This window comes from Dasypus novemcinctus, chromosome 8 (genome assembly GCF_030445035.2).
Source record: "Dasypus novemcinctus isolate mDasNov1 chromosome 8, mDasNov1.1.hap2, whole genome shotgun sequence".
In the NCBI taxonomy this organism is placed as follows: domain Eukaryota; kingdom Metazoa; phylum Chordata; class Mammalia; order Cingulata; family Dasypodidae; genus Dasypus; species Dasypus novemcinctus.
Genome location: NC_080680.1, coordinates 114142131 through 114163171, shown reverse-complemented (window position 1 = coordinate 114163171; position 21041 = coordinate 114142131). Strand labels below are relative to the sequence as shown.

Sequence of the window (21041 nt, the reverse complement as noted above, 5' to 3'; positions counted from 1 at the left end):
TGCACTTAAGTCCGATTCATGTAAAGAGTGGCTCGGCTTGCAGTGGAGGTAGAATATGCGGTAGACTCTGTGGTGTGGTTGAAATAGGGCTGATGAGAGAGAATTTTCCTGTAATCATCTCTCCATTTTGATACCACCCTAGCATTTGGGAGTGAGATGAAGATAGAGATTAGAACTATGCAGGGTGAGCAAAGATATGTAGCAGTATATATGCAATAGAAATGGAACACATTTTACCCTAAAATTCTGAGCATCTTACCAAGAGCTATTCAAAAGACAGCAAATATATTAAGATTAAGAGTCTATAAACCTGAAAATGATGGGCCCAGTTGTAGAGTAGGTCAGCTCTTCTAAGGAAGAGCTGCTTTCACTTTTTGTGGCCAAGTTTGTACCCAGGTCATGACCAAGGCAAGGAATCAACCACTTCATTTATTTTTTTCCAGTTTTGGTTGTTTGACCATCAGATTATACAATCTCTCAGACTCAACATGCTACAACTCAACTCAGCTACAAAGATAGCAAAACACAGCACTTTTTAAAAAATCTACCCATCTTTGGACAGTTGAATTGTGTAATGTTTGTAGCTTCCCAAAGTGTTTCCCATATTTAGCCTGGCACAACGAGACTAATTAGTTCTCACTGGGTAATATTTATGGCTATTGAGAAATAAAACATGTTCATTCCCAAGCCCTGTCCCTTCCTCCCTCGGCTTACTCCCTGGGTGATTTCCTTCCTTCATTTATTTATTCACTCAACTGATTCAGAATTCATTTCAACAAATGAATTCATTCCAGCATTCCCATGGTTCCAGCCACCACGATCAGCTGAATGGACATCTCTACTTGGCTATCTCACAGATACATCAATTCTACAACTTAATTGATCATCTTTCCTTCTTTTTTTTCCTGAATTCTTAGTTGATGAAATACTATTAGCATTTTTTACCCAAGCCAGAAACCTGGAGGTAATCCTGAATTCTTCCAGTTGCCTCACCAGCTTCATACATTTGTTAAAAACACTTACCCATTCTCCCCATTAATATCTCTTAAGTTGATATCCTTTTCCTGCTGTCTCCTAATCTCAAGCCAGTATTATTGCTAACCTGTATCTCTGCATCAGCCTCCCATCCGCTCTCCCTGCCTCAGTTCTGACCCAACTCCAGATGATTTTGTGCTGGGAAGAGTGATCTTCCCAAAATATTTGTCTGTTTAAAATCATTCCATGGATTTTAAGCCAAGCTCCTTCAAATTGTCTAAAAATCCTCCATAACCTCACCACAGCCTGCCTATTATATAGCCTTATCTTTAGCCACCATCGCCAAGTTCTACCTTCCAGCGCATGTGCACATATACACACTCCATTTTATGGTCCATCTATTCTGGAAACTTTTGAATTCTTCAAACATACCATGAGCGTGCAGTCTCTCTTTCACCTCCCTCACGTCCTCCCTCCTCCCCCTCTCTTTTTTCTTTCTCTCGTCCTTCTATGCCTAGGTGCATGGTGCCCTTGCATCCAAAACAGCCCTACTCTTCTCTGCCTATTTCTAACCCTTTACCCAAGACTGAGCTGGTGGGAACATCAGCAGGAATACTTCTCTGCTCACCCTCCTCCCTGGCTAGGCAGTGTCTTCCTTGAAACAAAGCCAGTGTCATCTTCATTTTTGAAGTTCCTGGCACAGGGCTTCCCACATGCTCCCACATGGTACTCAATAAATGTTCAAAGCTTGAATGAGAATCTCTATCTCACTGTCCTACAGCCTAAAGGACAGCTAAAAGTGGCTACCCTTTTTCCTAAAGACCTGAGGAACCTCATGGGAAAACAATCCCATGTCCTCCTGAGCTCTCCCAGGGTCCTGAAGTAGGTATGCAAATTATATACCCATTATTTAAATGCTATAAACCAAACAAATCTCCCACACCCTTCTGAAAGCTCTCAATAGCCCTGTTTCTACTTCGTTGGTAGGAATATTGCAGCAAGGGAGTCGGTGGCAGAAAACATCCCCGAAGCCATGGGAAATTCCTTCTTCATATCTTATCAATTGAAAATTAGTGGGAAGACAGGAGCTAGGCAACCTGTTTTATTTGGGGAGAGGAAATGGCAGTATATTTGATCAGAATTTAGAGAGGAAATCTGTCTTCACAGCAAGGTTCGGAATGCTAACACTAATCCCAAACAATAATAAAATAAAAGAATCGTAATATAGTTACGACAAATAAATCAGCTCACATTTATCTCGTTCAGTCCTCACAATGACCCTATCAGCTAAGGGTTACTTTGATCCCCATTTGACACGAGGAAATTGAAGCTCAGAGAAATTCAGTGCCTTGCCCAGAGCCACCCACTCACTAGTGAGCAGCACACTGAGCATTCAAACATGGTTCCATCCATATCTCCATCAAGCATTAGTGCTTCTCTAAAAAGAAACTAGAAAAATGCGGAAGACTGTTCCTTTACACATAACCAGTACACTGTGTAGCAGGTATTCATTATCTATAAAATGAACACAACTGAGGGAAAATCCATCCAGAATTCTCAGCTGGGTCAGTCTCAGGTTTGTTCTGTTTATGGAAGGAGACTCCCCCAGGATCCTCAAGCCAAAAAAAGGCTGCACTTCTTAAGATCCCGGAAGTTATTGTTAAGAAAAATCTAAACGTTGATCATATTGGCTGTGAATGAGATGCATTGTATTTACTCTTTCCACAAACCTGTACAGCAGTATTCTGCAATGGAACTTTCTGTGATGTTGGAAATGCTCTATAACTGCAATGTCAAATACAGTAGTAGCTGCCTGTGGCTATTAAGCATGTGGAAGGTGTCTAGTGTGACTAAGGACGGGATTTTAACGTTCTATTTAATTTTAATTAATTTAAATTTGAATAGCCACATGTGCCTGGTGGCTGCCATATTGATTGCATAGCTCAGGAGTTTCATTCAACAGCAAGTATTTATTGAGCACCTACTCTGTACTCTGAGCTAGAAGCTGAGAATAAAGTAAGGAAGAAAATAAAACTCTCCCTTGTCCTCATGGATCCTATAGTCTAATGAATATAGATACATATCAAATAAATATGCCTATAAGGGTAAAATGATGAGGGAAAGTTGGGAACTGGACTTGTCTAAGGGCTCAGGGTAAGTTCTTTGATGGAGGGATGTTTGGGATGGGTCAACCAGAGGAGAACCTTCCAGGCAGAGGGAATTTCATGGCAGAAGTCCTAGGGGAGGCGGTAGCATGAGCTCTCAGAGGAACTGAAAGGGGGCAGAAGCATAGGGGGTTGACATCATAGGGCAATGGTACAAAACTTGGTGGAGACGTGACCCAGGTCACAACATGCCAGGCTTATGAAGCCATATAAAAGCTCTCAGGCTTCATATCAAGCACAATGTGAATATGTTGAACTGTTTAGGTTGAGGATGAAGGGGCAGTAAGAGGTCACCTAGTCACATAATATGTGACCCCAGCTGAGATGAGGCAAAGGTGTTGGGAAAGATAAAGTGGATGAAGGGAGAGACCAGAAAGGAATCTATCCATGGACAAAATGAAGATGGGAGCTGAACTAGCTACACAAGGAAATTATGCGTCCTGCATTCACTGTTTCCTGTCTTCTTAGATTGTCACCCCAGACATGAGGCTGAGAGCCAGGAAAGCTGGCCCAGGCCCAGACCTGCCCCTGCTTATTAGCTGTGTGACCCCTGCAAATCATAACTTTCTTTGAGAATAAAGTTCCTCCTCACCATGTAAAATGTGTCTTGTAGAGTTGTTGAGAATTAAGAGGCATGGAGTGTGGGAAGCAAAACACCAGACATATTCTCATAATTGTGGCATCCTATCAGTGTGATTTTTATATGAGTTCCTAAGGATAGTTTTGTGGAATATCATAGATGATGAATTATCCTCTCCTAAAATGTCTGAAAGTATCTGAAATATGGGATAAGTGCTCTCAAATCCAAATAAGAACTTTAATTAGCTAAAGATACACTGGAATACAAGTCAAGCATTGAGCATGTGCTGTGCATTGTCACCAAGAACTTGTGGTTTATGTTGGGCTTTGGATGCTGTCTCAGTTGCCATGGCTGCCATGTAGTGTACCAACAACTAGGTGGCTTAAAATCATGGAAATTTACTGTCTCACAGTTCTGGGGAGCAGAAGTGTGAAATGAAGGTGTTGGCAGGGCCATGCTCCTTCTGATACCTGTAGAGGAGAATTTTTCCTTGCCTCTTCTAAATTTGGTGTTTGCTGAAATTCTTAGTGTTCCTTGCCTTATAAATCCATCACTCCATGCTCCCCTGCTCCATATTATATGGCTCTTCCAGAATCTATCTGTGTTTGTACCCAAATTTCCTCTTCTTATAAGTACACCAGTCATATTGGATTAGAACCCACCCGAATCCAGGTTGGCCTCATCTTAAGTAATCATATATTCAAAGACCCTATTTCCAAATAAGGTCATTCACAGGACCAGTGATTAGAACTTGAATATATTTTTTAGAGGGATTCAACCCATAACAATTCAACCCATAGCAGATGCCATTCATCTTAACCACAACCATTGACTCTGTTTCTTCCACCCCTGACCCTTCCTTCATTGAGTCTTTGTCTATGTCTGTGTGTATGTTCATGTGTGTGTATGTATGTACATAACCTCAACCATCCAGCTTTCCACTGGTCTCAAAATGTGGAAGGGGCTGCCTCTAGTCTAGACCATATGACTTATCATTCAAACCAAGACACTTTTGAGAGTAAAGGGGATAATATAAATGATTACACTTGGAGTAAAGGACATAAGCCTGCATTTCCCAGACAAGGTGATACTTAAGATGTTCTCCATACTCATCTTACACCCAGGGCCAGCCTTTCTATGGCACATCTAATCACAGGGCTAGGTAAGAATCCCCCTCCCACTCTGCCCATGCTCAACCACTGTCACCCTCTGCCTCAGCTGGCACATCTCACTGGTTCTCTCACTCAAGTCCTCTCCTTGACCACCTTCTAGGAATCCACCCACCATGCATTTGATGTTGCTTTACTAAACTGCTTTTGGCCCAGAGGTCCTTAGGATGAAGTGTCATGAAGGCTACAAGAGAGAAGAAGAAATTTTAATGGGCTTAGTGGACCCCTTCTTTTTGCCTTCCTCTCTCTTCCCAAATACCATCATCCTCTCTCTTTCCCTTTCCTGTGGGATGGTCACATCCTATTTTTCCTGGAGGCCACTCTTTCTAGCCAAGCTATGCTAGTGTCACTTGATGATGCCTTCTACCCAATGGCAGCTCCTACTCTCAAACATGGGATGCAGGGTGCACACACATGACATAGTACATCTTCAGGGGGAAAATAACAATAAGCATTTAGACAGTAATAAATCAAGAAAGACTTCCTGGAAGAGATGGGACTGAGCCAGACCTTGAAGAATATGTGCAAATGGGAGTGGGGAGGGCTCTCCAAGGGAAGGGGATGTATTGGTAAAAGCTACAGGGCAGGAAAAGGCAAAGATCAAAATTGGAATTATTTAGATAGAACCTCAAGGGAAGGGAGGCAGTCCAAGCAAATTGGAGCCATATGGCAAAAGACCTTGAATGACCCACCAGAGTATGGACTGTTTTCTTTAGGCAACAAAGAGCCATCAGAAATGGGGAGAGGTGAGCTAATCTGAGCAGTGTCTTAGGAAGAATGGATCTAAGAGTGATGTATGGAAGAATTCCACTGGAAGAGAGATCCATGTAAAGGAAGCATTGACATTTGAATGCTATGGCTCAAATTTGCTAAGATGGTACTGTCTAAGTATTTATTATGCATCTATTTATTAAGATGTATTTATTAAACACTTACTATGTGCTTATATGTATACCCAATAATAGCCAACCACGTTGATCTCCCTGTCACCATACACTATGTCTAATTCGCTTGGCATCTGCAGAGTCTAGCAGAGCACAAGGAGTGTAGTAGGAACTCAATAGACATTTGTTAGAGGAATGAACAAATTTAATTGCTAAAACACTTTAGCATAAAAATAGCAACAATATTTGCAACATTAATAATAAGAGATTCATTGACTGGAGAATTGCTCTGTACCAGCCAATGCTCTAAGTGTTTCAAGTAAATTAACTGATTTAATCCTCACAATAACCTTTTGATATAAGCACTTTAATCTCCCCATTTTACAGATGGGTGAACTGATACTCATAAGGGGAAATGACTCACCCAGGACCTCACAGATATTCAGAAGCAGAACTGGAACAGAAACCCCAGCATTGGCTTCAGCTTATGTCCTCATGCACTCAACACCTCCCTGCTCCTCTCCTTCGCTGTCGACCAGTTTCCAGACTCTTCACATTCCACATTCAGCCTTGTGTCTAGAGGAGCAAGTAGTTGAGACACTGCATAAGGAAAGGTCACTTAAGAAGTTCTATGGCCCACTTGGTAGACTGGGGGAGAGTGTAAACTACAACGTAAACCACTATGCATGTGGGGCAGCAGTGCTCCAAAATGTAATCACCAAATGCAATGAATGTCCCACAATGATGAAAGAGGTTGTTGATGTGGGAGAAGTGGGGTGAGGGGGTTGGAGGTATATGGGGACCTCTTATTTTTTTAATGTAACATTTTAAAAAATAGGGGAAGAAAAAAGAATATAAAGAAAGAAAGAAAAAAAATGAAAAAGAAGTTCTAGTAGAAGAGTTTCCCTTCACACCTCCTATGTGGTAGCAAAAAGAGCTCGTCCAGAGGTGGATCGTGAGATGGCATGAAGGGGCTCTGGGAAAAGGAGGAGAAGAATAAACACTGGTGGCAGCAAGGGAAAGTGAGAGGGAATGAATTGCCCTTTTCCTCACTAGGAATAAGACAAGGGACTTTATATTCTACCAATCCTTTCAACCTGTACTGTAGATATCATTAATCTCATTTGATTTGTGAGAAAGGGGGACTTCAGAAAAGACAAAAAAAAATTGCCCCAAGTCACATGTAGTGAATTAGTCAGCCAAAAGGGTGCTGATGCAAAGTACCAGAAATCTGTTGGCTTTTATAAAGGATATTTATTGGGGGTAGAAGCTTTGCTTCCAGTCTACAAGGCCATAGAGAGTAAATTACTTCCTTTACCAAATTCTGTTGCCACATATTGGAGCAAGATGACTGCCGACATCTGCAAGGGTTCAGTCATCACCCTTCCTCTTCAGGCTCTGGTCCCAGCTTCTTCCCATCTCAGCTGTAGGCTGGCATAAGGCTCGTCTCTCTTCCCAGGGCTCATCTCTTTCCAGGCTCAGCTGCTCTGCTGTCTCCATAAGGCCCACTGTAAACTATTAGGGAAACGGCTTGGCTTTCTCCGGGGCTCCAGCATCAAAATTAACCTCTCTCCTCTACAGTGTCATTTTCTGTGTGAGTGTCCACCTACCAAGGGAGTGGGGACTCAATGTCCAACTGACATGGCCAAATCAAGTAAAAGCAAAACCTCTGATTTAATACAATACTTTTAATCAAGTAAAAGTGAAACCTCTAAATTTAAAACAATCAAAGGGTATTAGGAGCTCAAAGGAACAGACCAATTTACAAACATAGTTAGTATTTCTTTTCAGAATTCATCAATAATATCAAACTGCCACAAAAAGGAAGTGGTATGACAAGTTTGTCTGGACTCATTTTCCCCTTACCACTCTGCCTCTCAATAATGATTCATGACCCTTGGTATGGTACCCTTGGAGGAGGGAAGTACCCCATCCAAATTAAAGAGAAAACAGACATTTGGTTGCTTAATCATTAGTATTCCATTGGGCATTGTCATTAGAGTTTTATGGGAAGTGGAGATTGTTTCATTTTGGGGTTTTATTTTGGCATGAAAACCAACTCCACCATATGTTTTTATCAAAATAACATAGCTAGTCTTTGTTGTAAGAAAACCCACCACAACAAACTGTTGCCATAACAAATTGTACAAATGTAGCAAATTATTTTTATTTTGCCTGAGTATATAAATTGGTAGTTTTTTTTTTAAGGTTTCTCTAGTAAGTGCCACATCAGTGGTATGATTTAGCCCTGGTTCAATGAGACTTATCTTAAATATCACCCAGCATTTTCAGGAGAAATTTTAAAACAAAATTTTGGAGTCAAACAATATCATGCTGAAAGCAAACACCTGACTTGAAGGGAAATAATCTCAGAGCTACTCAGAAATTCTCTTGATGTCTGCATTTTTGAGCAGGAAAAGATGGTTTTGTCGATTTTTATTTGGATTTTTAAAAAAATTTTTTAAATTTCTCTCCCCTTCCCCACCTCCCTCCAGTTGTCTGCTCTCTGTGTCCATTCACTGTGTGTTCTAAGTTTACTTGCATTCTCTCTTTTTTTTCTTGCATCATCTTCCTGCATCAGCTCTCCATGTGCACAGTGCCACTCCTGGGCAGACTGCACATTTTTCGTGCAGTGCGGCTCTCATTGCAGGGTGCACTCATTGCACACGAGGTTCCCCTACGCAGGGGACACCCCTGCGTGGCACGGCACTCCTTAGGCACATTAGCACTGCAAATGGGCCAGCTCACCACATGGGTCAGGAGGCCCTGGGTTTGAACCCTGGACCTCCCATATGGTAGCCGGACGCTCTATCAGTTGAGTCAAATTCACTTTCCTTTTATTTGAATTTGAAATAACAATAGTGGAGAAAGAAATCTCAAAGTCTACGTGTTATCTTAGATCCATAGTTCTTTAATATTTTTTCCTTAAACCTCTCAGTTGGATACAAGAACAGCAAAAACCCCTTTAAGCTCTCATTAAGAGAAGATCCCATCAAGTCAACCCCACAAGTGGATACAGGCAGAGTAAACATGAGTTATGTATCAATTCTCTTTCATTCAAAAAGGAACAACAAGAACTAAAGTTGGTAGGTACATGTCCCAGAGACTTAAATCTTTGGGCTGTCTATGTGCCAGCTGGGCCCTGAATTTCAACAGAGTTGCAGTACCTACTCTCCAGCTCACTGGACCTACCCAAGACAACTAACAAGGAGGAGATCATGAATAACCAACATATCAAGGAACCGAGAATATCTGCAACTGCAAGCAAAAGAGTCCCATCCATCGGCTGTATGGAACCAAAGTCCCCCCTCAACTAAAGGCGGAGTGGGCATCACCATCCCAGAATCCTCGGGATTAGGGAACGAACTATGGTCTAAAGTAGACTTACTAATATTCTACTGTAGACTTATTGTGACTCTAGCAATCGAAGAAATATCATTGATGTGGAGGCAGTGACCACTGGAGGTTCTGAGGATAGAGAGAGGGAAAAATAGGTGTAATACAGGGACATTTTTGGGACTTGGGAATTGTCCTGAATGACATTACAATGACAGATTCAGGCCATTATATATCTTGCCATAACCTGTAGAAGTGAATGGGAGAGAATGTAAACTACAATGTAAGCTATGATCCATGCTGTGTGGCAGTGCTCCAAACTGTGTTCATCAATTGCAATGAATGTACCACACTAATGAAAGAAATCCTCATGATAGTGGTCAAACCCTCTTCTTGCTCCAAATGTAGGTTTCCAATCTACCCACTTCTCACTCCTTCTTAAACTTTTCTTTAAAGATGGCACTATTTTTCCCACTAAAATCTCCCTAAATATGAACTCCTGGAGAATAGAGACTATTCACATATTCATTTCTTATGGTTCCCCAATTCCATAACATTCATCTCCCATATACTCATAATAGGTCATTCTCATTCTTTCTCTCTCTCTCTCTCTCTCTCTCTCTCTCTCTCTCTCTCTCTCTCTCTCTCTCTCTCTCACACCCACACACACACATACACACAAGCGCACATATGTTCAAATCTTTCCTAAGGCTTGGCACAGTTAATCAATACACACTGAAAGACTTTTGAATATGAGCTACGTGCATGGACTATGTGTAGGATCTTTTAGTAGAGAAGTTATGAACTTATGAAACAAATGTGTAACGTGCAGAATTCCTACAACACCCCTCCACCAACACCATACATTGTTGTGGAACATTTGTTACAGGTTATGAAAGAACATCATCAGACTATTACCACTAAAAATATAAACTTGCTATATTTTTTCCATATACCCTAATAAGAGAGTTATCTTGTCCTTTGAAGCTTAGAAGACAGGCATTGACTTCAACTCTCTATGAGACCTAGATGGTATCTCCTTCCAATACAAGACTGTTTCATCTACACTGAAAATCAGTGGAGTAGGGTAGCCACCTTCATCAACTATCTTAGCTAGACCTTCTGAATAACTTGTGCATCTTCTATGTCAGTACTTGCTGCTTCATCTTGCACTTTTAGGTTATAGAGGTAGTTTCTTTCCTTAAATGAACTGCTACTTCAGACTTTTCTCACCTCTCCTAGACTTCATAGAATTGAAGAGAGTTAGAGCCTTGCTCTGGATTAGGATTTGGTTTAAGGGAATATTTTGACTGGTTTGATCTTCTATCAAGGCCACCAAACTTTCTCCATATCAACAATAAGGCTGTTTTGATTTCTTATCATCATGTGTTCACTGGAGTAGCAATTTAATTTCCTTGAAGAACTTTTCCTTTGCATTCACAATGTCTAATCATTTGGTGCAAGAGGCCTAGCTTTTGGCCTATCTTAGCTTTTGATATGCCTTCCTCACTGTAGCAGTTTGATGGTTATGAATTCCAAAAATGGATATTGGATTATGCTTGTGATCTCATCTGTACCTGGGCATGATTGAATTATGATTGGGGCTTTGATCAGGCCACGTCATTAGGGCACTGAGTCCCACCCCTTGGTGGGTGGGGACTCACAGATAAAAGGTATGACAAAGGACAGATTGAGGGTTCTTAATGTTGCAACCCTTAGAGTTGAGTCTCATAGTCTACAGCTGACCTTGTGGAGAAAACAGGGACACTGAGCCCAGAGGAACCCAGGAAGCCTGAACTCTGGCAGACATCAGCAGCCATCTTGCTCCAACATGTGAAAATAGACTTTGGTGAAGGAAGTAACTTATGCTTAATGGCCTGGTATCTGTAAGTTCCTACCCCAAATAAATACCCTTTATAAAAACCAACTGATTCCTGGTATTTTGCATCAGCACCCCTTTGGCTGAGTAATACATTCAATAAGTTTAATCATTTCTAGATTTTTATTTATAGAGTAAGGCATGTGACTCTTCCTTTCACCTGTACACTTAGTGCCATTGCTGGGTATTAATTGGTCCAATTTCAATATTGTTGTGTCTTAGGGAATAGGGAGGCCCAAAGAGAGGGAAAGGGATGGGGAATGGCTGGTCAGTGGAGCAGTCAGAACTCACACAAGATTTATCTACTAAATTTACTGTCTTATACAGGCATGGTTTGTAGGGCCCCAAAACAATTACAATAGTAACATCAAAGATCACAGATCACCTAATAGGTATAATAATAATGAAAACGTTTGAAATATTGTGAGATTTACCAAAATGTGACATAGACACATGAAATGAGAACATGGTGTTGGAAAAGAATAGCACTGATGGACTTCCTCAACTCAGAGTTGCCATGAACCTTCAATTTGTTTTAAAAAAAACTGCAATACATATGAGCTCAATAATGTGAACTACAATAAAACAAGATATGCCTGTATGGAGATATATATTCATAATTCATTCTATCTATCTATCTATCTATCTATCTATCTATCTATCTATCCATCCATCCATCATTCTCTATCTTCTAGTCTAAAGATCTATAGTTAAGACCTCTGCATTCAGAGGGTCTGTGAACATAGATGAGAAAAAAATTACCTCTAAATTTCATCGATCTCTAACAGAAGTTTTCCATTACCTTTTTTTCCCCAATACCTTTTAACACAGTCTTCATAGAATTTTCTCAGAATCAAAATCATAGATATTTTAAAGGCATGTGACAGTTGCTGCATATTCTCCAAAAAATCATATCAGCTCATCACTGTGTCAAATTCAGGCTGTTATCTGCTTGTTGTTACTCAAGTATTTTAATAAAGAAGCACCTAAATTATTATGCTTTTTGTATCTTTTGATAACTTCAATACAGTGCTTTCTTTTGCTGTCCTATGTTATATATTATATATTAAATCTTATATATTTAGAAATATTAACCTGAGACAGTTGTTCATCTTCTCCAGACTGTCAAAGGGGTCCTTTGTTGAACAATTCTTAATAAATCTTGTTTTTAGAGTAGCTCTTCTCAACTGTGGATGATTTGACTCCCCAGAACACTTGGCAATGTCTGCAGATAGCTGTTCCTAGTACCTAGTGGTAGAGGCCAGGGATGCCACTATACACCTGTAATGCACAAGACAACCCCCACAGCAAGGAATTCTCCTGCCTGAAACATCAGTAGTGCTGAGTATGAGAAACCCTGACTTGGAGCAATACCCAACACACCAAAAGTGGGCTAGTCCTTCCCTTCCACCCAATTCCCATTCATGGTCATCTTTGTTCTCCTGTCTCCCTTTGAGTAATCATGCCAATGTAGCAGATTTTGGGGTTTTAGTTTTAATTCTTGTGCCCATCCTGACTCCAAGTATTACAGGTTGCCCTGGACCTGTGCGGGCCAGAAAATCTATGTAAGGTAGAGTTAGGAAAATTGTTGAATTTACTGGACCAGCTTCTTAGAAATGCAAGCAAGGAGGCAGCGCCCCATAGGCAAAAGCGATATGGCCCATAAATTAACTCTCTGGCTACCCAGGTCTTGTACACCTAATGCAAAGCTTTCCACGATACAGGCCTCACTTAAAATGAGGGCTCCTTTCAAAGGCTATGAGGGCAGCAGAAAGGAAGGGGAGAGGGGAGGGAGTAAAACATCTCCTTAGGAAAGTAGACTTGGTCCAATGGATAGGGCATCTGCCTACCACATGGGAGGTCCGTGGTTCAAACCCCAGGCCTCCTTGGCCCGTGTGGAGCTGGCCCATGCATAATGCTGATGCACGCAAGTAGTGTTGTGCCACGCAGGGGTGTCCCCCATGTAGGAGAACCCCACACGCAAGGAGTGCGCCCCATAAGGAGAGCCACCCAGCACAAAAGAAAGCGCAGCCTGCCCAAGAATGGCACCGCACACACAGAGAGCTGACATAACAAGATGATGCAACAACAAAAAAAAGAAATACAAATTCCCGATGCCTCTGATAAGGATAGAAGCAGTCACAGAAGAACACATGGTGAATGGACACAGAGAGCAGACAACTGGGGTGGGAGGATAAATAAATAAATAAATCCTTAAAAACAAAAAATCATCTCCTCTAGGGGCCCAAAATAACAGCATAAGGCACCAATGAGCCATCCACCTTCTTCTTCCCCCTTTCCCTTTAGCAATATCATTGTTGTCAAAGGAAAGTCTTTCATATGTTAATTTTTAAAAATAAATTCCTTGAATGAAAGAAAGAAGATTCAAAACTCTAAGAAATACTTTAAAAGCAAAGTACAGGGTACAAGCCAATATAGTGTTTTTAAAACTCTTGTAGGAAAAGCCCTGACAAATAGCTTATAGTCATTTTGGAGCAATTAATATGACCCATTGGGCAATGAGTGGCATCTTTTCCTGCTTGGAGGTTCTGAAAGTTTTTGGCCTGGTTTGGCATGACCAGCTTTGCTGGTAAATCTCTCTTGCTATGTAATATAAAAAATTAGAATACATAACTGATGCTCCAGGATGGTAGAGTGGCAATGACTGATCAGGGGCTTCCCATGAGTAAAAATGATCATGATAATAGAGATAATGAATGTATAGGTGAGTGTATGCCTTTCTACAATTCAACTCCAGATAGGTTGGTAGCATTAGTGGGGGGCTGACTCCTGGATCCCCAGCCCTTGGCACAATTTCTGGCACTGACAAAGTGTTCAAGAAATATTTGTTAAAAGAATGAATGGACTGTCTAATGAATAGATGAATCACAACCACTTTTGAGGAAAATTTCATTTTTTTGTTTTGCAGATAAAAAAAAAAATGAGCTTAGGGAATTTACGTATTCTTGCCCCAAATCATAGAATTTCTCATAGACTAAGCCAGGACATGACCCCTACATATTCTAACTGAAAACATCCTCTCCTAGACACTATTTTCTCTCTTAGGGTTTTATTAAGGGGGAATTTTGTCTCAATATACCTTAGATGGGCTTATGAGTGATCTGGTTGGAATATCAGTTATACAACCAGTCATTAGCATATTAAGCAAAATTTAACATATTTATTTCCTATATGACTTTTGGAGCATTTCATATGCTAAAGCATGGAGGGAATAGAAAACAGCATTTCCCAATTCTAAACAGTGAGTACATTTTGCATAAAACATTTAAGACCAAAGTTGCATAGTACTCCCTTTGATGAATATGGTGAAACCATTTTACCTCTTCATCCTTGATGCTTGACTGGATGGTGGCCAGAATGGAAAAATCAGGTCACTTAATCTTCAAAACAGCTAGCCTGTGGGGCAGCTGTTCCCCATCATCTGGGTCTGAGATATGAATTTATAGCATCTTCAGAATGAGAGCCCAGCTTCATGACTATTCAACTAACCAAGAGTGAAACCTTTGCCTATGGTTGTTTCCATCCTACATAGGAACAGAGCTGGTTTCTGGAGGATTGGGCTTCCTCATTCCAACATCCTAAGTCAGAAAACTTGATCTGATCCAGATATACAAACAATTGGAATCATCTTTCTCCTATTTTGCCCCCGTTGAAGAAGTGTGACTTGAAGCACGTTAAAGATGATACCAAGATCTTTCACTTACAGAACCCATCAGGGTGTACAAGGAGAATGTTTTCAGCCTAATTTTTTCTCCTTTATCATCTTTTAAAAAATATGAAAATGAAAATGTGTGATGCTTATAAAACCTGCCTTCCTACTTGGCCCTAGGACTTCCAAGAAAATAAGACGCATGTATTAACTTTAAACAGAGAAAAGAAAAATGCTTTCCAATAAACAGATAAATATATAACATACTATTTCATAGGTTCTTTATTTTCTTTCTTTTTAATCTTAATAGAAAGTTGTGTCACTTCAAGTTATAGCCTCTTTTCAGGTGTCACATTCGTGATACAGGATAGTGTTTGGAGGAAATGGACATATACCAACCTAAGGCAATGGCAAAAATGTCCTAAATATATAAATCCATTGGAGAGGAAGAGTCACCACCAAAAGTAGCACTGAGGAAATGTCCCAGAATAGTGGACAAGCTGTGAGACTCTCAGAATCCCAATTCCTCCATACTTAATACATAGTACAATATTTAGGTGCATGAATTCTGGAGTTAAGTTACCAGACCTGAAGTCCAGGTTTTCTACTTATAGCTGTGTAAACTTGCACAAGTTATTTAAATTTTCTGTACTTCATTCCACCACTACCACTCCCCCCCCACACACACACACACACAAAATAAGCTAAACGTAGTACCTACTTTATATGACTGTGAAGATTGAATTAGCACAAGTAAAGTGTTTAGAACAGTGCTTGGAACAAAGTAAGCCTAAGTGGTGTTAGCAATAATTAGTATGACCAGTTGCATGACCATGAAAAGTCATTTCATTCCTGTAGTCTCATTTTCTCCTTCTAAAAATTGAGATAATTATATCACAGAAAATTGTAGTGAAGATAAAATAAGGCATAGGACAGAAGCTAAAGTGTAAAATATCATCTTACAAACATAAGGAAATTATTTTCTTGCTATGATATGGTGGGTTTTTATCCCCTCTTCATCCCTGGGCCTCTGGTCTCCAGTCTGGGCACTGACCTTCCATGTGTAGAAAGCAGAAGGCTCTTGTGCTAAGGGAGGACCTCTGGTCCATCCTTACTCTGCCCCATCTCAGTAGGGCCACCATCCTCCAGTGCCTGGGGCTGGAAACCAGATGCCAGCCACGACCACTTTCACCACCTTCCTCCATTGATCATCACTTCCTGTTATGTCCTCCAAAGCAGATAGTTAATCATCCACTTTCCCCGTGTTCATAGTTGCCATCCTAACCCGCATCTCCATCAAATCTTACCAGCGATAGCCTCCTAACCCATATCCCCACTTTCACACTTGCCTGCTCCAATCTATCCCATTGTTTCCCAAGCAGAGAGAGCAATTTTTTAAAAATACAATTCTAGTTATGTCCCTTTCCAGCGCTAAATCATCTAGTGGTTTCCTGTTCCCATATCCCTTTCCAGGACCACATTCCTTATAAGGTTTCAGGTGATCTAGACCCTGCCTACCTCTCCAAGTTCATTACACTCTATTCCAGCCTCCCCAATTTTCCACCCCACCCCCATACTCCTTCCCACATCCCCATCCCAATGGTCTGTCCTTGGTTTTTTGAGTACACTACGCTCTTCCCTACCTCTCGCTTGGCATTTCCTCTCCCTGACTCATGAAATGACCCACTCCTTTGCATCTTCATATCTCAGCTCAGAGTTGATCTCCTTAAAGAGTCTTTTTCTGGCTACATACCAAATACTCCTCCTCATAGTTTTTACCTCATGGAGTTATTATCAAAGTTAAATGAGGGAAAAGAATGTGGCTCAACCAATTAGGCTCCCATCTACCATTGGGAGGTCCAGGGTTCAATGCCCTGGGCCTCCCGGTGAGGACAAGCTGGCCCACGTGGAGTGCTGGCCCATGCGGGAATGCGGCCCCATGCAGGAGAGCCACCCTGTGTGGGAATGCTGCCTCGCATGGAAAAAACCTGCCCCGCGCAGGAGTGCCGGCCGACATGGAGAGCTGATGCAGCAAGATGATGCGACAAGAGACACAGAGGAGAGAAAATAAGAAGACTAGCAGAACAGGGGAGTTGAGGTGGCACAAGAGAGTAATCGCCTCTCTCCCACTCCAAAAGGTTCCAGGATCGGTTCCCAGAGTCGCCAAATGAGAATACAAGCAGACACAGAAGAACATGCAGCAAATGGACACAGAGAGCAGACAATGGGGGCAATGGGGGGGAGGGGAGATAAATAAAATAAATCTTAAAAAAGAAAAAAAGAAAGTTAAATGAGAAGTGTATTTTAAAACCCCAAACAGTGCTTGGCACGTGAAGTCTTCATTAAGAGTTTTGAAGTAGCACCATCATTACCATCACTATCATCATCACCACCACCACCACCATAATCATCATCATCATCATCATCATCTTCTTTTCTACCACAGTGGCCTATTAAATTGCATGGAGAAAACTGGCGAGAGTGTGTGATTGTGGTGTGGCTTGATGACTTGCATTTTATCTTTCACCCCTATTGCCTCGGGAGTTTCATGAAGTGCAAATTTGTCTGTTTTGTTCCCCAGCATATCCTCACCTCCAGCAAACTACCAGTCACAGAGCAAGCTCTCAAACATTTGTTAAAGGAGTGAATGGAAGCACATCTCTCTTGGTGATCCCATAAGGGTTTTAGGCATTCTTACCTTCAGAGCAACCCCACACCTGGCTCCAGAAAACAGCGCTGCATATGCTGCAAAGCAATTGCACTTGTGGGTCTCGAAAGACTTGCGGAAACTGGGACAGAATTTCCTCTTATTTCTGATGGGTGCCATTCCCTCCCTTTCCCCACCCACCCCTTCACCTCCTGATGCCTCCTTGTGTGTTTCTGTTTGTATTCAATGAGTCCCTCCTTGGGTGAGAGAAACGAAGGATCCCACAAAACTCTTCTATTTATCCTCTTTCCAGAAAAATGGGCCAATTCACAGCTGCAATCATTGGGAGCATTTCCTGTCTGGGAGCCTGGAAACTGCCAAGAGTAGAAAGCAGCAGCCAGCCAGAGAGGCCTCTGTTGTCATTGGCCCAAACAAAAACAAAAACAACCACCACCACCACTACAAAGTGTGCCACGTGTGCCCAGGCACAGGCAAACCCACCCACAGGACCACACCAAGCAGACATGGCTTCAAGGAGGAGCTTCTGGGCTGCGCATTCCCGCGGCGAGGCATATCCCTTGGCACCCTGCCAGTGCAACCCAATTCCCAGCACCCCCCCCCACCATCTGTCATCAGCAGTCTGCCTGCTCTAAGCGTGCAGACACAGTACACGGAGGTTAACAAGGAGCAAATGGAGGGGAAGGAAAAACAAAGCCTCCACAGTCAGTGGGAGAAAGGTGGCTACGCTTTGACATAAACTGACAAAAAGCCGGGAAATTTAAACTGAAAGTTTGCCCTGAAGACCTTCAGCTGTGAGACTTTGGGGAGGTGGGAAGGAAGGGAGGGAGGCTGGCAGGGAGCAGTCTGCAAAGAGACTGGTATGGGAGAGCAAAGCAGGCCAGCTTTTTTCAGACTCTGTGAACATCAGACATTATTTAAAAGCCCTTCCAACTACTTCATGGATTGCCCAATAAAGCTTTCTCATTATAAGAGAAAGGGAAATTTCGTGTTAAAAAAAAAAAAGACAATTTTTTTTCAAGGAAATTTCTGAAGGAAACATTTCATCAGTCCATGGCACAGAATGCAAATGGCTAAGCTTCCTATCAAATAGTCATCTCCAAAGCAGACAAACTGGGATAAATTGTCCTTGCTTTGTTAAGAAGTTGTGGGGTTAGTTCATGTGTTTTGGGACGATCTTTGGGAAACGTCAGAGTATTTTAAGAAAAATGATTTTATAGACCTGTTTATCAAAAACTACAGCAGCAGAAAAACCCAAACCAGCTAAAATTCCTGTTAAAATATGTCCAGATCTTTTGCTTTAGTGATGTGGATTTCTGTCTGCAATTGGATGAATAATGTCCTGGAGTTTTCATTCCTTGTCATTAAATCCAAGGACTCTTTCTCCTAAAATCTTACATAAATGGAGCCAGGTAACGAGGCATTTAACACCCATACTGCAAGCTTGGCGTTATCTCCCTTTGTTGGAGATGAAGAAACTGATGCTAAGAGAGTTTAAAGTCACCCAAAGTAGAAGTGGCATAACTTCAAAATATCCAGTCTTAAGGCCTTACCATTCTTTTCTTTTAGACAATGAGATTCTGCTAAGCTGTTGTTATTTCACTTTGCCCTTTAGTTCTCACCAGGAAGCCACAAATACTATATATTCTAATTTCTGGCATTCAAAAATATATTAATTAAGCAGACTAAATTGTAGTGAGTTTTAACCAACAGGGTCAGAAACAAACGAGCTTTCACTCTGTTTGTACTCAGTTAAATTTTATTATTTGATCAAAATCTTTGGTTTTGAAAAAATAAACCCTGGGAAAAGAAGTTTCAACCCCCAACCCATTCTGATTGACAGCATAATAGCCTGGCTCATTATCCCTAATCGGCAGAGTATACATATATTTACAAATAAAAACACACACCAGATGTATTTTCATCCACAAGGTGATGCTGTCAACTAAAATAGGGAGTGTACACCAATGTACTGCATCCATCATTTTTGAGACAAATGAACCACAAAATCCCCCACTTTGTGATTCATGGGCAGAGGTCTGTGTGCACGCAGGTGGCTAGGAGACTGTACGAAGAAGACATGAGATGCTTGAGAAACACCAGCCCTGAAGTCAGAAGAATTGGGTCTGAGCGCAGGCTGCCCTGCCGTTTCTTGGCTTCGGCTCTTCCACCTCAGCGTCTTCGTCTGCACAATGGGAATAGTAATATCTACCTCCCCAAATTGCTGTCACAACTAACTGAGACAATGGATATGAAAATGTTCTGTAAATAGTAACATGCTAACACCATTCTCCTTTTTGCAGATATCCCAGATCCCTTTCTTTCTCCTTTTCTTTCTCCCAGACTGATGTGGGAGACATGACTTCTTCCTCCCATCCTCCCTTCAGGAGGTAGAAGTCATCTTGAAGGGACTCAGTATTTTGTATATCAGTCTGGCAGTTTACATCAAATAGCTTTCGTTTCCCTTCCCTGTGGAATTGAACATAATTTTCAAAGACCCTATGCAAAGCTCTGCTAGGAATATAATGAGTCTCTAGTAAATTTCCATACTGTGTTTGGTATGCATCTGTGGACCATCAGTATGTAAATACCGTAGACCTCTACCTGTAATAGTCATTCATTCATTCATCTGTCCATTAAACAAACATGTATTGAGTGCCTACTTTGTACAAGGCAATTTGCTAAATGTTGGGGAGATAGCAGGGAATGAAGAGCTTCAATGTGGTCAGTCAGATTTTCTCATCTTGTAAAAGAAAAACAAGTTTTTAGACATATTTTGGAATTTTTAGCCGTTCCTTAATTTTTAGAAGCTTTTGAATTTTTAAAAGAATCCATTCTTCTAAAAAGAAAATAAACTAAAAGTTCAAGAACCAGTACTTTTCCTGACTTTCCCTATATTTAAAGCTTTAAACAAGTCGCTTTAGGCAGCTACTGTATTTTCCTGATGCTTCAAGCCTTTCGTCTTTCCCACGCTTTGTTTTCTGAAACAGGAGAGCCGAAATGACTAAGGGTGAAACAACTAAGCATGTGTTTCACTCTTCTGAATTGTGTTTTTATCAAATAAAGTGTCGTGACTGGGTGCTGGGCAAGGATATAGCCTAACCAAGACTTTGGCGAGGTAAAAGGAAATGAGATTTAAAACAAAAAACAGGCCTTCTAAATCCTTTATTAGACTGTAAGCTCCCTGACAGCAAGAGCTAAGGATGTCTTATTGATCCCCGTGCCCAACTCCCAGCCCCTGAAATGGTGCCAACCTATGGCAGACACAAGCATTTGTGGATTGAACACATGAATGAACCATGGCTCTTTCCCAACTGCTTTCTCAAACGTCCAGGAACTCCCCTAGAAAGAGGACCATGATACCACATGGCCATGGTTTCCATGTCGTCAAAACTGTGGTTCTATGCAGGAGCAAGGCCAACTGCTCCCTGATACTGGAGCAGAATCTCAAAACTCCCTCAATGGTTTCTATCCATGAATTACGAGTTTGGGCTAGAGTTGAAAAGCCGGTCTCAGGAAGGCCGGGGTTTGCAATTCTAGTCCTGGCTTTCCTCTAGCTAGCCTTGGGGCCTGAGCAAACCTTCAACTCTTAGGACCTTAGTTGTTTCATCTATAAACAAGAAGTTTATATCTCTAAAGTTCCTTCCAGCCACAGGAATTTAGGAAGAAAGTGGAAAATTACACATGTGAGCATTTTTTAAGTAGAGCTTCCCATCCA

General features: G+C 41.3%; 1 long non-coding RNA gene across 1 annotated transcript in view; it reads right to left on the bottom strand.

Annotated features, from left to right (window-relative positions):
• LOC139439416 (uncharacterized) overlaps positions 1-21041 on the bottom strand; it is a 140908-nt gene that overhangs the window by 95429 nt on the left and 24438 nt on the right. The window contains exon 3 of the long non-coding RNA XR_011649322.1: positions 6198-6349. This is a non-coding gene — a long non-coding RNA (uncharacterized lncRNA). The remainder of the gene's footprint in view (positions 1-6197; positions 6350-21041) is intronic.